At 50.2% G+C, this 14765-nt stretch overlaps 1 pseudogene; it reads left to right on the top strand.

Moving 5' to 3' along the window:
• Positions 1 to 8464: 8464 nt before the first annotated feature.
• On the top strand, positions 8465 to 11291 carry LOC134731038 (putative gustatory receptor clone PTE01; annotated as a pseudogene).
• Positions 11292 to 14765: the final 3474 nt, after the last annotated feature.

The following is a 14765-nucleotide window of genomic DNA, read 5'->3' as shown; positions in this document are numbered from 1 at the left end:
GCGCCCCCCGCGAGGCGGGGAGTAAAGAGCCAGCCCCTCTCGCCCCCCTGGCTCTTAGGACCCCCATCGCAGGGGGGCGCGGCGCCCCCCGCGAGGCGGGGAGTAAAGAGCCAGCCCCTCTCGCCCCCCTGGCTCTTAGGACCCCCATCGCAGGGGGGCGCGGCGCCCCCCGCGAGGCGGGGAGTAAAGAGCCAGCCCCTCTCGCCCCCCTGGCTCTTAGGACCCCCATCGCAGGGGGGCGCGGCGCCCCCCGCGAGGCGGGGAGTAAAGAGCCAGCCCCTCTCGCCCCCCTGGCTCTTAGGACCCCCATCGCAGGGGGGCGCGGCGCCCCCCGCGAGGCGGGGAGTAAAGAGCCAGCCCCTCTCGCCCCCCTGGCTCTTAGGACCCCCATCGCAGGGGGGCGCGGCGCCCCCCGCGAGGCGGGGAGTAAAGAGCCAGCCCCTCTCGCCCCCCTGGCTCTTAGGACCCCCATCGCAGGGGGGCGCGGCGCCCCCCGCGAGGCGGGGAGTAAAGAGCCAGCCCCTCTCGCCCCCCTGGCTCTTAGGACCCCCATCGCAGGGGGGCGCGGCGCCCCCGCGAGGCGGGGAGTAAAGAGCCAGCCCCTCTCGCCCCCCTGGCTCTTAGGACCCCCATCGCAGGGGGGCGCGGCGCCCCCCGCGAGGCGGGGAGTAAAGAGCCAGCCCCTCTCGCCCCCCTGGCTCTTAGGACCCCCATCGCAGGGGGGCGCGGCGCCCCCCGCGAGGCGGGGAGTAAAGAGCCAGCCCCTCTCGCCCCCCTGGCTCTTAGGACCCCCATCGCAGGGGGGCGCGGCGCCCCCCGCGAGGCGGGGAGTAAAGAGCCAGCCCCTCTCGCCCCCCTGGCTCTTAGGACCCCCATCGCAGGGGGGCGCGGCGCCCCCCGCGAGGCGGGGAGTAAAGAGCCAGCCCCTCTCGCCCCCCTGGCTCTTAGGACCCCCATCGCAGGGGGGCGCGGCGCCCCCCGCGAGGCGGGGAGTAAAGAGCCAGCCCCTCTCGCCCCCCTGGCTCTTAGGACCCCCATCGCAGGGGGGCGCGGCGCCCCCCGCGAGGCGGGGAGTAAAGAGCCAGCCCCTCTCGCCCCCCTGGCTCTTAGGACCCCCATCGCAGGGGGGCGCGGCGCCCCCCGCGAGGCGGGGAGTAAAGAGCCAGCCCCTCTCGCCCCCCTGGCTCTTAGGACCCCCATCGCAGGGGGGCGCGGCGCCCCCCGCGAGGCGGGGAGTAAAGAGCCAGCCCCTCTCGCCCCCCTGGCTCTTAGGACCCCCATCGCAGGGGGGCGCGGCGCCCCCCGCGAGGCGGGGAGTAAAGAGCCAGCCCCTCTCGCCCCCCTGGCTCTTAGGACCCCCATCGCAGGGGGGCGCGGCGCCCCCCGCGAGGCGGGGAGTAAAGAGCCAGCCCCTCTCGCCCCCCTGGCTCTTAGGACCCCCATCGCAGGGGGGCGCGGCGCCCCCCGCGAGGCGGGGAGTAAAGAGCCAGCCCCTCTCGCCCCCCTGGCTCTTAGGACCCCCATCGCAGGGGGGCGCGGCGCCCCCCGCGAGGCGGGGAGTAAAGAGCCAGCCCCTCTCGCCCCCCTGGCTCTTAGGACCCCCATCGCAGGGGGGCGCGGCGCCCCCCGCGAGGCGGGGAGTAAAGAGCCAGCCCCTCTCGCCCCCCTGGCTCTTAGGACCCCCATCGCAGGGGGGCGCGGCGCCCCCCGCGAGGCGGGGAGTAAAGAGCCAGCCCCTCTCGCCCCCCTGGCTCTTAGGACCCCCATCGCAGGGGGGCGCGGCGCCCCCCGCGAGGCGGGGAGTAAAGAGCCAGCCCCTCTCGCCCCCCTGGCTCTTAGGACCCCCATCGCAGGGGGGCGCGGCGCCCCCCGCGAGGCGGGGAGTAAAGAGCCAGCCCCTCTCGCCCCCCTGGCTCTTAGGACCCCCATCGCAGGGGGGCGCGGCGCCCCCCGCGAGGCGGGGAGTAAAGAGCCAGCCCCTCTCGCCCCCCTGGCTCTTAGGACCCCCATCGCAGGGGGGCGCGGCGCCCCCCGCGAGGCGGGGAGTAAAGAGCCAGCCCCTCTCGCCCCCCTGGCTCTTAGGATCCGCGGTGGACTCACTGCCTGTTTGTCTTATTGTGGTTAATATCATCTCCCCCTCTGCAGATTATGAGCTGTTTCACAGACCTATGTACACCCTCGGTGTACAGAAGTTGTACACCCGTCTGTTTTTGGAGTCATATCATCCTCTTCCTCCCTGAATATTAGGAACAGTATCACAGGGGTGTTTCTACTCCCTGGAATATCGGGTGTCATGTTCTCGTCTCCCACGTTGCAGTTAGAATCAGTGTCATCGACGGCGTGTCCAACTTCTGTGATATTGCAAGTAATATTATCCTCTTCCCTCCGGGATTATGGGAACAATATCCTTGGGGGTTTCCACTTTCTGACACGTATGTGGTCAAGTCAATCCCTCCGCCTTGGAATATTTTTAAGGACCATCTCACACGGGGGTGTACAATTCCTGCGATGTTGGTTGTAATGGCATTGTCTTCTTCCGTGAATCCTAGGAGCAAAATCATCGGGTGGATGCACGCCCAGTGCTATATTGGGAGTAACATTATAGTCCACCCCCTGGAGATTATATTCCGATCAATATCACCGGCTCTGTGTACACCTACTGCGATATTGAACTTAATATCATGCTCTCTCCCTCCCTGGACATTGGGAGCAATATCGCAGGTGGGTGTACACCCACTGAGGTATTAGGGCGTAATATTAGTATGAATTATTCCTCACTTATTATTATCATGAATATGAATGACTGATATTAATATTAATATTAAGAAATAGTTGCTAATAAAAAGTTTTCAGAATATTAATATTAATATTAATTATTAGGATCTAATATTACTGTTTTCTAATGAATAAGTCATTATCAGTTATTAATATCAGGCGTCATTAATCATTAATAGTAATCATGTATTGTTATCATTAGTATAACTATTTAACATTAGTAATTATCGCTATTGATTTCAAAAATTATATTATGGGTTATTAATATTGATAATTATTAGTGTCAATTAATAACTGAGATTATTAATTGCGGTAAGTCGCCTTGCACCATTGCACTCCTCCCTCGGCAGCTCGTTTATGACCCTAAATGGGGACACAAATGCCCCTGAGAGAGCAGCGGTAGACTGAGATAGATAAGGATGGTCACTTGGTGGAGAGGCGTGTTTTTGCGTACCAGCTCTTCACCTGCGTCGACCTTCTCAACTGGAGAAACAATACACCGCCCTATACCGAAAAGCCACAAGCTCTAATTGATTTGCTCCAACCTGTTATCCACACCCACAACCCCACCTGGGCTGATTGGCACCAGTTGCTCATGTTCCTCTTTAACAGCGAAGAAAAGCGGAGAGTCCTCCAAGCAGCAACTAAGTGGCTACAGGAACATGCACCAGCTGATTATCAAAACCCCCAAGAGTATGGAAGGACCCAGTTGCCAGGAACCGACCCCCAGTTGGACCCACATGAAAGACAGGATATGCAAAGGATAAACCGAGACCGGGAAGCTCTCTTGGAAGGATTAATGAGGGGAGCTCAGAAGGCCACAAACGTTAACAAGCTCTCTGAGGTTATTCAGGGAAAAGTAGAAATTCCAGCCCAATTGTACGAGAGAGAATTGTGGGAGGCCTATTGTATGTATACTCCCTTTGATCCCGATAGCCCTGAAAATCAGCGCGTGATTCCCATGGCTTTAGGCCGTCAAAGAGCAGAAGACATGAGAAGAAAACTGTAGACACAGGCTGGGCTTGCAGGGATGAATCCATCCCAATTACTAGAAATAGCTAGCCAGGTGTTTGTAAACAGGGATGCAGTAAGCCGTAAGGAAAACGGCAAAGAGAATGGAGGTCAGGCCCGGCGATACGCCGACCTGTTTGTCAGCTGCAGCAATCAGAGGGGACACCCAAAGAGGCAAGGGAAGGGGGCCCTGGGAAAGAAACTCAGCTTGGCTGTCAGAGTTTGCAGCGTATCCAGTGTGCTGATTGTAAAGAAATAGGACAGTGGAAGAACAAATGCCCTGAGCTCAAAAGAAAACAAGGTGACTCAGAGCAGGAGGCCCCGGAGAAGGAGGAGAGGGCCCTGTGCAACCTGGCAGAAGGGTTCTTGGACTGAGGGAGACCGGGTTCAAGCGTCCCCATTGAGCCTCTGGTCAGAATGACAGTCGGGGGTTGAGACATTGACTTTCTTGTAGATAGCGGTGCTGAACATTCGCTAGTAACCGCCCCGGTCGCCCCGTTATCCAAGAAGACTACTGACGTCATCGGAGCCATGGGGGTTTCAGCAAAGCAAGCTTTCTGCTTGCCTCGGACTTGTACTGTAGGAGGACATAAAGTCATTCATCAGTTTTGGTACACGCCTGACTGTACCTTGATCTTTTCGGGAAGCGACTTGCTCAGCAAGCTGAGAGCCATTATCTCTCTGACAGAGCACGGCTCTTCGCTGCTAATGTTACCCGGAACGGGAGTTACTATGACCCTTATTGTCCCCCGAGATGAGGAATGGAGACTTTTCTTAACTGAGCCAGGCCAAGAGAGAAGACCAGCTCTGGCTAAGCGGTGGCCAAGAGTGCGGCAGAAGACAACCCTCCGGGATTGGCCAGTTAAGACTGGGGCCCAGCCGGTGAGGCAGAAATCAGGAGCCGGTCCCCAGAGAAGCCCTTCAATGTATCCAGGTCCGTCTCAAGCACCTAAGAACTTTTGGAACGATTGTTCCTTGTCTGTCTCCATGAACACTCCCCTCCGGCCTGTTCCCAAGCCACGGACCAAGGACTACCGGCCGGTACAGGATTTGCGCTTGCTTCATCAAGGTACACTGACTTTACATACAACAGTACCTAACCCATCCACATAGTTTGGGTTGCTGCCAGCTGAGGACAGCTGGTTCACGTGCTTGGACCTGAAAGACACTTTATTTCCTATCAGATTAGCCCCTGAGAGGCAGAAGCTGTTTGCCTTTCAGTGGGCAGATCCGGAGTCAGGTGTCACTACTCAGTACACTTGGACCAGGCTTCCCCAAGAGTTCAAGAACTCCCCCCACCATCTTCGGGGAGGCGTGGACTCGAGACCTCCAGAAGTTTCCCAGCAGAGACCTAGGCTGCGTGCTGCTCCAGTAGGTTGACGACCTTCTGCTGGGACACCACACGGCAGTCGGGTGTGCCAAGGGAACAGATGCCCTACACCGGCACCTGGAGTACTGTGGGTAGAAGGTGTCCAGGAAGAAAGTTCAGATCTGCTGACAGCAGGTACGTTACTTGGCATTGACTATCCGACAGGGGTCGGAACGCAGCCCGGGATCAGAAAGAAAGCAGGTCATTTGCCATCTAGCGGAGCCTAAGATCTGAAGGCAGGTGAGAGAATTCTTAGCAGCTGTGGGGTTTTGTAGACTGTGGATCCCAAACTTTGCAGTATTAGCCAAGCCTTTGTATGAGGTCACAAAGGGGGCGGGGACCGGGAACCTTTGGAATGCGGATCCCAACAACAGCAAGTCTTTCATGAGTTAAAGAAAAAACTTCTGGCAGCGCCAGCCCTGGGGCTAGCCGATCTGACAAAGCCTTTTCCATTGTATGCATCAGAGAAAGAAAAGATGGCAGCTGGGCTTGAACCCAAACTGGCCGAGGCCGGTGGCCTACCTCTCTAAACAACTAGACGGGGTTTCTGAAGGATGGCCCCCCTGTTGGAAGGCCTTGGCAGGAACTGCCCTGCCAGTACAAGAAGCAAATAAGCTGACTCTTGGGCAAAGCCTGAACATAAAGGCCTCCCGTGCTGTGGTGACTTTAATGAACACTAAAGGACATCACTGGCTAACGAATGCCAGACTCACCAAGTACCAAACTGCTCTGCGAAAATCCCCGTACAACCATTGAAGTTTGCAACACCCTACACCCCACCACCTTGCTCCCGGTATCAGAGAGCCCTGTCGAGCCTGATTGTGTAGAAGTGTTGGACTCAATTGACTCTAGCAGACCTGACCTCCGGGACCAGGCTTGGGCATCAGTAGACTGGGAACTATACGTGGATGGGAGCAGCTTCTTCAACCCCCAAGGAGAGAGAGGCGCAGGGTATGCAGTGATAACCCTGGACACTGTTGTTGAAGCCAGATCGTTGCCCCAGGCCACATCAGCCCAGAAAGCTGAACTCATTGCTTTCATTGGGGCCTTAGAACTCAGTGAGGGTGAGACTGTCAACATTTACACTGATTCTCGGTTTGTCTTTTTAACCCTTCAAGTGCATGGAGCATGATAGAAAGAAAAGGACCTATTGAACCCTGGGGGAAAAGACAGAAAATACCAGCAAGAAATCTTGCAATGATTAGGAGCAGTATGGAAACCCCACAAGGTGGCAGTTATGCATTGCAGAGGACACCAGCGAGCTTCCCTCTTGCTGGGTTTGGGGTATTCCCGCGCTGACTCAGAGGCTCGAAAAGCAGCATCTGCCCCCTTCTGGGCATCAGTGCTCCCTCAAGCACCTGATCTTGGACCTGCTTCTTCTAAAGAAGAAAAGGACTTTCTCCAGGCTGAGAGAGCACAAGTGATGGAGGAAGGATGGATTCGGTTACCAGATGGTAGAGTAGCTGTGCCACAGCTGCTAGGAGCTGCAGTTGTACTGGCTGTGCCAGAAACCACCCATCGAGGTCAGGATTCACTGGAAAAGTTGTTAGGCCGGTATTTTTACATCTCGCCTTTGTCAGCCCTTGCCAAAACGGTGAGGCAGCGGTGTGTTACCTGCCGACAGCATGATGCGAGGCAAGGTCCAGCCGTTCCGCCCGCCATACGAGCTTGTGGAGCAGCCCCCTTTGAAGGTCTCCAGGTGGACTTCACAGAGATGTCAAAGTGTGGAGGTAACAAGGATGTATTAGTTCCTGGGCGTACCTACTCTGGGTGGGTGGAGGCTTATCCAACACGAACTGAGAAATCTCGTGAAGTAACCCCTGTGCTTCTTCGTGATGTGATTCCTAGATTTCGACGGTCTTTAGGGACCGGCCCAGACAACGGGCCTCCGCTTTTGGCTGCCTTGGTACAGAAGACGGCAAAGGTATTGGGGATAACACGGAAACTGCATGCGGCCTCCCGGCCTCAGAGTTCCGGAAAGGTGGAGCGGATGAATCGGACGATCAAAAATACTACTATTGTCTTCCCCGCTGGATATTTAAAACAAAACCACATGGGGCGTCAAACCACCTGCTAAATTTGAGGGAATGTTATCCTCTCCCCTGCTCCCTTGGCCCCGGATATTAGAGACAATAACACAGGGGTGATGTACACCCACTGCTTTATTGGGAGTAATATCATCCTCTCCCTTCTTGGATATTAGGAACAATATCACACTGTGAGTGTACGCCTGTCGCGAAATTCAATGGAATGTCATCCTGTGCCTCCCTGGATATGACGAACAATATCACGGGGGATGTACAACTTCTGAGATATTTGGAGTGATATTATCCTCTCCCCTCTGGAAGTTAGGGACAATATCACAGGGCTAGTGTACACCCTCTGGGATGTTGGGACTAATATCATCCTCCCGCCCACTGGATACTAAAAACCATATCACAAGGGGCCTGTACACACACTTCGATATTGGTATGAATACCAACCTCTCCCTCTTTGGATATTCGGTGCCATATTTCAGGTGGGGTATACACCACCTGCAATATTGGCAGGAATATGATTTTCTCCCCCCCGCCCCGGATATCAGAAACAATATCACAGGCGTTGTGAACAACCCCTGCGATATTTGGAGTAATATCACCGTCTCCCCTCACGATTATTAAGAACAATATCGTAGGGGTGGGAGATGTACACCCCCTTTCATATTTGATATCATCCTCTTCCCCCCTGGATATTAGGAACAATATCAGGAAGGGATGTACAGACCCTGCGACCTTTGTTGTCATATATTTGTCTCTCCCCTAGATATTAGGAAAAAATGTCACTGGGGATGTGAACAGCCCTGCGATATTGAGAGTAGTATCATCCTGTCCCCCCTTGCATATTGGGAGCAACATCACGGGTGGGCTGTACTGCCTCTGTGATATTGGGAGTGAAATTTTCCTCTCTTCCCCTGGACATTAGGAAGGGTATCAGAGGGGGAGGGTGTACATTCCCTGCGATATTCAACGTAACCTTATCCTCTCCCTCCCAGGGTATTCAGAACAATATTACAGGAGGGGAGTACACCCTCTGCGATATTGAGAGTCATGTCATCCTCTCTCCCTGTGGATAATAGGAAGAGTGTCACAGGGCTCTGGAAACCCCCTGTGGTACTGGGAGTAATGTCATCCTCTCTCTCTCTGAATACAGGAAGATTTTCACAGGGGTGTGTACACCCCCTGCGATATTGGGAGTAAGATCATCCTCTCCACCCAGGAAATGACTAACAAGGTCACGGGGGGGTGTACTCCCCCTGCGATATTGGGAGTAATGTCGTCGTCCCCAAACCTGGATGTTAGCAACGAGATCACAGAGGGACTGTACACACCCTGCCACATTGGATGTAATATGATCCTCTCCCCACCTGGATACTGAGAAAGATACCACAGCGCGGGTATACGTTTCCTACACAGTTGTGAGTAATATCATTCTTTTCCTTTCTGGATATTAGGAAGAATATCACAGGGGTGCTGTACAATTACTTCCATATTGGGATTAATATCCTCTATTTTGCTGGACATTGGGCACAAAAACACAAAAGGGTGTACAACCCCTACCATATTGGGAATAATAGTATACTCTCCATCCTTGGATGTTAGGAAACAATATCATCAGGGCTGAACACCCCCCGCGATAATGGGAGTCATGTTTACTCTTTCACAGGCCATTTGGAACAATATCACAGGGGGTGTTTACAAACAGGGGTGGTGTACATCCCCTGTGATATTGGGAGTAACATCATTCTCTCCACCTCCAGATATTAAGAACAATATCCCGGCGGGAGGTGGTACACCCCCAGTGATATTGCGAATAATGCCATCCTCTCATTCCCTGGATATTAGGAACAATATCACAGGCGGGTGTACACCTTCTGTGATATTGGAAGCAATATCATCCTCTTCCCCCCGGATATTAGAAAAAAATAGCACTCACGGTGTACACCCACTATGGTATGAGGATTAATACATTCCTAGGGTATTACGAATAATTTCACAGTCTGTACACACTTGATGTACACTCACTGTGATATTAGGAGTAATATCTACCTAGGAGATAACAAATAACATCTCAGGGTGTACACCCACTTTGATATTAGCTGTAGTATTTTTCTAAGTTGTTACAAATAAGATCACAGGGTGTACCAACATGGTGTACAGTCGCTATGATATCAGGAGTTGTATCTCTGTAATATATTATGAATAATATCACAGGGTGCACACCCACTGTATTATTAGGAGTAAGATCTCTGTAGGATATTACAATTAAGATCACAGGGTGTAGAGCCACCGTGATATTAGGAGCAATATCTTTCTAGGATATTACAAATAATATCACAGGGTGTACGTCCACTCTGCTGTCATAGCTAGGGTTACCCGCCACCACGGCCGGCTAATTTTTTTTTTTTTTTTTCACTGGAGATGGGGTTTCACCACGTTGGCCAGGCTGGTCTGGAACTCCTGACCTCAGGTGATCCATCAGCCTCGGCCGGCCAAAGTGCTGGGATTACAGGTGTGGGCCATGGTGCTGGGCCAGGAGTTATAGATTCAATTCATTTGGAAACCCAGCTCCCATCTTTGAGTGTGCATGTACTTTTATGAATAAATAATGTCAGAAAACCGAAGGATGATAATAAATATGAAAAGTAACAGGCATGTGAGAAGGTCTTCCGATTGAGAACTATAAGTTTCGATTTCGTTTTCAGATAATGGGGTCCTAGCTCTTGTGTCATCCTTTTACATATTCTACATCAATGGAAGTTGTAGCACCATGTCAGAATAAAGTAGAGAGTATTTCAAGTCTTCTTAATTTCTTTCAATTAGACTGAGATATTTTTCTAAAAGAGAGAAGGACATTTTCATTGCATTGTATTTTTTCTGAAAAGAGTAGGCCATGTTTTACTGAGATCACGGATTTGTTATATCTAACCTTTTGGTCTTCTAATATTCTTCCGTGGATTTTCTCTAAACTAGTATGTACAGAAAGCCTCGTATAGCAAAAAAGTAAATCACGTAATAATTCTGAGATTTTTGGAATTGTCACAACTGAGAAACATTGCTGGCGGTGTATGGTCCACAAGTGTGAAGATGTTCCTTGTGAATTGCTTGCATCCAGCATTAAGGGCTGGTTTTTATCTTTTATGTTTCCAATCCTCTTTCCTTCTCAAGGTGTCCAAGACACACAGAGCCACGGAATCTCACAGGTGTCTGAGAATTCCTCCTCCTGCGGCTCTCAGAGGATCCAGAACTGCAGCCCGTCCTCGCTTTGCTGTCCCTGTCCCTGTCCATGTATCTGGTGATGGTGCTGAGGAACCTGCTCAGCATCCTGGCTGTCAGCTCTGACTCCCCCCTCCACACCCCCATGTACTTCTTCCTCTCCAACCTGTGCTGGGCTGACATCGGTTTCACCTCGGCCACGGTTCCCAAGGTGATTCTGGACATGCAGTCGCATAGCAGAGTCACCTGTCATGCGGGCTGCCTGACGCACATGTCTTTCTTGGTCCTTTTTGCATGTATAGCAGGCATGCTCCTGACTTTGATGGCCTATGACTGCTTTGTAGCCATCTGTCGCCCTCTGCACTACCCAGTCATCGTGAATCCTCACCTCTGTGTCTTCTTCGTTTTGGTGTCCTTTTTCCTTAGCCTGTTGGATTCCCAGCTGCACAGTTGGATTGTGTTACAATTCACCATCATCAAGAATGTGGAAATCTCTCATTTTGTCTGTGACCCCTCTCAACTTCTCAACCTTGCCTGTTCTGACAGCGTCATCAATAGCATATTTATATATTTTGATAATACTATGTTTGGTTTTCTTCCCATTTCAGGGATCCTTTTGTCTTACTATAAAATTGGCCCCTCCATTCTAAGGATTTCATCGTCAGATGGGAAGTATAAAGACTTTTTCACCTGTGGCTCTCACCTAGCAACTGTTTGCTGGTTTTATGGAACAGGCATTGGTGTGTACCTGACTTCAGCTGTGTCACCACCCCCCAGGAATGGTGTGGTGGCATCAGTGATGTAGGCTGTGGTCACCCCCATGCTGAACATTTTCATATACAGCCTGAGAAACAGGGACATACAAAGTGCCCTGCGGAGGCTGCGCAGCAGAACAGTCGAATCTCATGATCTGTTCCACCCTTTTTCTTGTGTGGGTGAGAAAGGGCAAACACATTAAATCTCTACATCTGCAAATCCTGCCCCTTAGTCACATTATTTTTGGGGCTTGATGGCTTTTATTCCGTTCCGCATTTCCTTTGTGAATATTGCTTTCTTCATTATGCCTTTAACTGGAATGGGTGAGGATTCTGGGGTCCTTGGTTTAGCAGAAACCTCATGACAGAATCCTCTATACCTAGGCGGCCTCTTTTAGTTTCTGAGCAATAACCCTGTCATCCAGGTGGGATCACTACCATCTTTTTATATACACGAAGTTTTCATTTCGTTTTGGAATTCCCTGAAAACGGACTTTATGGAAACAATGTACAGGAGGTCCTCCAACAGCATTGGCTGTTTAAAGTTGTGTAGTTATACTGTTGATGAAAAATAAGTGGTTTCACTATACATAATTTTGCTTCAAGGTGAAGTTTCCAAGAGACTTTCAAAGATGTTAAGTGAAGACATACTCTATATCAAATTCATATCCTCTTCCACAGTTCATGTGGAATTTCTTTATAAACTGCTTCTAGAGAATCTATTTAGGCAGGTTCTGTGTAGAGATCCATGTCGCCGTTCCTCAATCTTGGCTTTGAGTCAAATCACCTGGGGAGCTTAGAAATGGTGAGGCCTGGGTCTCAATATCTGAGATTCTCATTTCCTTGCACCTGTGTGAGTGTGTGGATTTTTTTTTTTTCTTTTAAAGCACCAGAGGTGGTTCCAATGACGAAGTTCTTAGAGGCATCAAGCTGCAATAAGTAAGAACAGAAATTAAATGTAATATGATTTCTTCCAATATTATCTTCAAATGCATTGTCCATCAACACCATACAAATGTTTATTATGCTGTTTTTTCTTACCATTTTGCATTTTCTATTTCTTTCTTTTCCTTTTTTTTTTTGAGTCAGAGTTTCACTCTTGTTGCCCAGGCTGGAGTTCAATGGCACGGTCTCGGTTCACTGCAACATCTGCCCCCCGTATTAAAACAATTCTCTTGTCTCAGCCTTCCAAGTAGCTGGGATTACAGGCATGCGCTACCATGCCTGGCTATTTTTTTTTTTTTTTTTGTATTGTTAATAGAGACAGTGTTTCTCCATTTTGGTCAGGCTGGTCTTGAACTCCCGACCTCAGGTTATCCGCCCGCTTCTGCCTCCCAAAGTGCTGGGATTACAGGCGTGAGCGACCGTGCCCGGCCCGTGCTGTATCCTTATCTTTTGTCTGTTGTTTTCTTTGCTATGGACCCCAGAAATAACTTCTCACCTATATGTTCACATGATTTTTCATATGAGTGCTAAGAAAGCTGATTGGTGGAAAAGCAGCCTTTTCAAGAAATGGTGTTGGAGAAACTTGATTTCCACATGCAGAAGAATGAAGGTGGACCCTATGTCACACCAGGTGCAAAAATTAACACAAACTGGATCAGAGACCTCACCCCAAGCGCTAAAAGTATGATACACCTAAAAGAAAACATTGGCCACACTTTCATGACATCAGATTGGGCAATGTTCTCTGGGATATGACACCAAAAGCATAGGCAACAAAAGAAAATTAGATTCCTTGGATTACATCTGAGTGACAGACACTTTTGTGCAGCAAAAAACACTGTGAACTGAATGAAAAGATAACCCATGGATTAGGAAAAATATTTGCAAAGCATGTATCTGAAATGAGGCTGATAGCCATCATATATAAAGAATAGCTAGAACTAAACAACAAGGAACCCAAAGCATCCCATCAACAATGGTCAGAAGACTCGAGTAGATGTGTCCCTAAAGAAGACATCGCAATGGCCAATAAGCATCTAAAATGATGTTCAAAATCACTCATCATAGGAAAGCGCAAATCAAACCAGGAATGTGATACCACACATTAGGATGGATATGATAAACAAACAGGGATTGGTGAGACTAGAGGGAAGTAGGAATGCTCAAATCTGATCGGAGGGAATGTAAAATCGTGAAGGAATGGGGAAAATAGTATGGCGTGTACTGGAAAAATTAGAAACAGAATGATCAGATGTTCCCGCAGTTGCATTTGTGGGTACCTACCAAAAAGAATTAGAAGCCAGGAGTGGAAGACAGATTTGTGTACACCCATATTCATAGCAGCATTATTCACAGCAGCCAAAATGTGGAAGCAACCCAAGAGTTCGTGGACAGATGAATGAAAAAGCACACTGCAGTTCCTTCATACAATGGAAGACTATTCAGCCTTCAAAAGGCAGGCATTTCTGGCCGGTGCGGTGGCTCACGCCTGTAATCGCAGCGTCTTGGAAGACCGAGGTGGGCGGATCACCTGAGGTCAGGAATTCAAGACCAGCCTGGCCATCTTGGTGAAACCCTGTCTCTACTGAAAATGCAAAAAATGAGACAAGCTTGGTGGCGTGTGCCTATATTCCCAACTACTCGGGAGGCTGAGGCACAAGAATAGCTGGAACCTGGGAGGCGGAGGTTGCAGTGAGCCCAGATTGTGCCACTGCACTCCAGCCTGTGTGACAGAGTGAGACTCCATGGAAACACAAAACAAAACAAAGTCAAACGAACAAACAAAAAACAACAAAAAAAAACCAGACAGGCAGTTCTGACGCAGGCCGCAACATGGATGAACCTTGAGGACATTATCGTCAGTGAAATAAATAAATCCCAAAAGGATAAACAGGCCCAGGCTCAGTGGCTCGCACCTGTAACCCCAGCACTTAGGGAGGCTGAGCCAGGCGGATCACTTCAGGTCAGGAGATCGAGACCAGCCTGGCCAATATGGTGAAAGCTCGTCTCTATTAAAAATATAAAAATTAGCTGGGCGTGGTGGCGCACGCCTGTAATCCCAGCTACTCAGGAGACTGAGACACAGGAATCGCTTGAACCCGCGATGTGGAGGTTGTAGTCAGCCCAGACCACGCCACTGCACTCCAGCCTGGGTGACAGAGAAAGACTCTGTCTCCAAAACAAAAAAATTAAACACGGTATGATTCCACTTATCTATCAATTGTCAAGAGTAGTTAAACTCATAGAGTTGCAAACTAGAAAGGTGGCCCCCAGGGGTGGGTGAGAGACAGGAATGGAGAGCTTGGTGAATGGATGGAATTTCCATTTTGAAAGATAAAACTGTTCCGGAGACGATGGCAGTGATGGTTGCTAAACAATGTGAACATGCTTAATGTCATTAAACTGTGAACTGAAAAAGAGTGGAAATTGTAAATGTTTATACTGGCCGTTCTCTATGAACTAATATGTATTTATAATTTTTAATATTTATACGTGGTATATTTTCCCATAATACAAGATGGAAATTGAAGCAGTTGGATGTTTAAAAAGAAAAGAAAGAAGCGAAGAATACCCACCAGCTTTCTCCTGATTAGAGGAAGAGCCCCAAAGCTTCTATAGACACTCACTTTTCTTCTTTTTGCAATATTATGAGGAAAT

This window comes from Pan paniscus, chromosome 7, assembly GCF_029289425.2.
Source record: "Pan paniscus chromosome 7, NHGRI_mPanPan1-v2.0_pri, whole genome shotgun sequence".
Taxonomy (NCBI): domain Eukaryota; kingdom Metazoa; phylum Chordata; class Mammalia; order Primates; family Hominidae; genus Pan; species Pan paniscus.
This window is presented reverse-complemented; position numbering and strand designations above follow the sequence as displayed.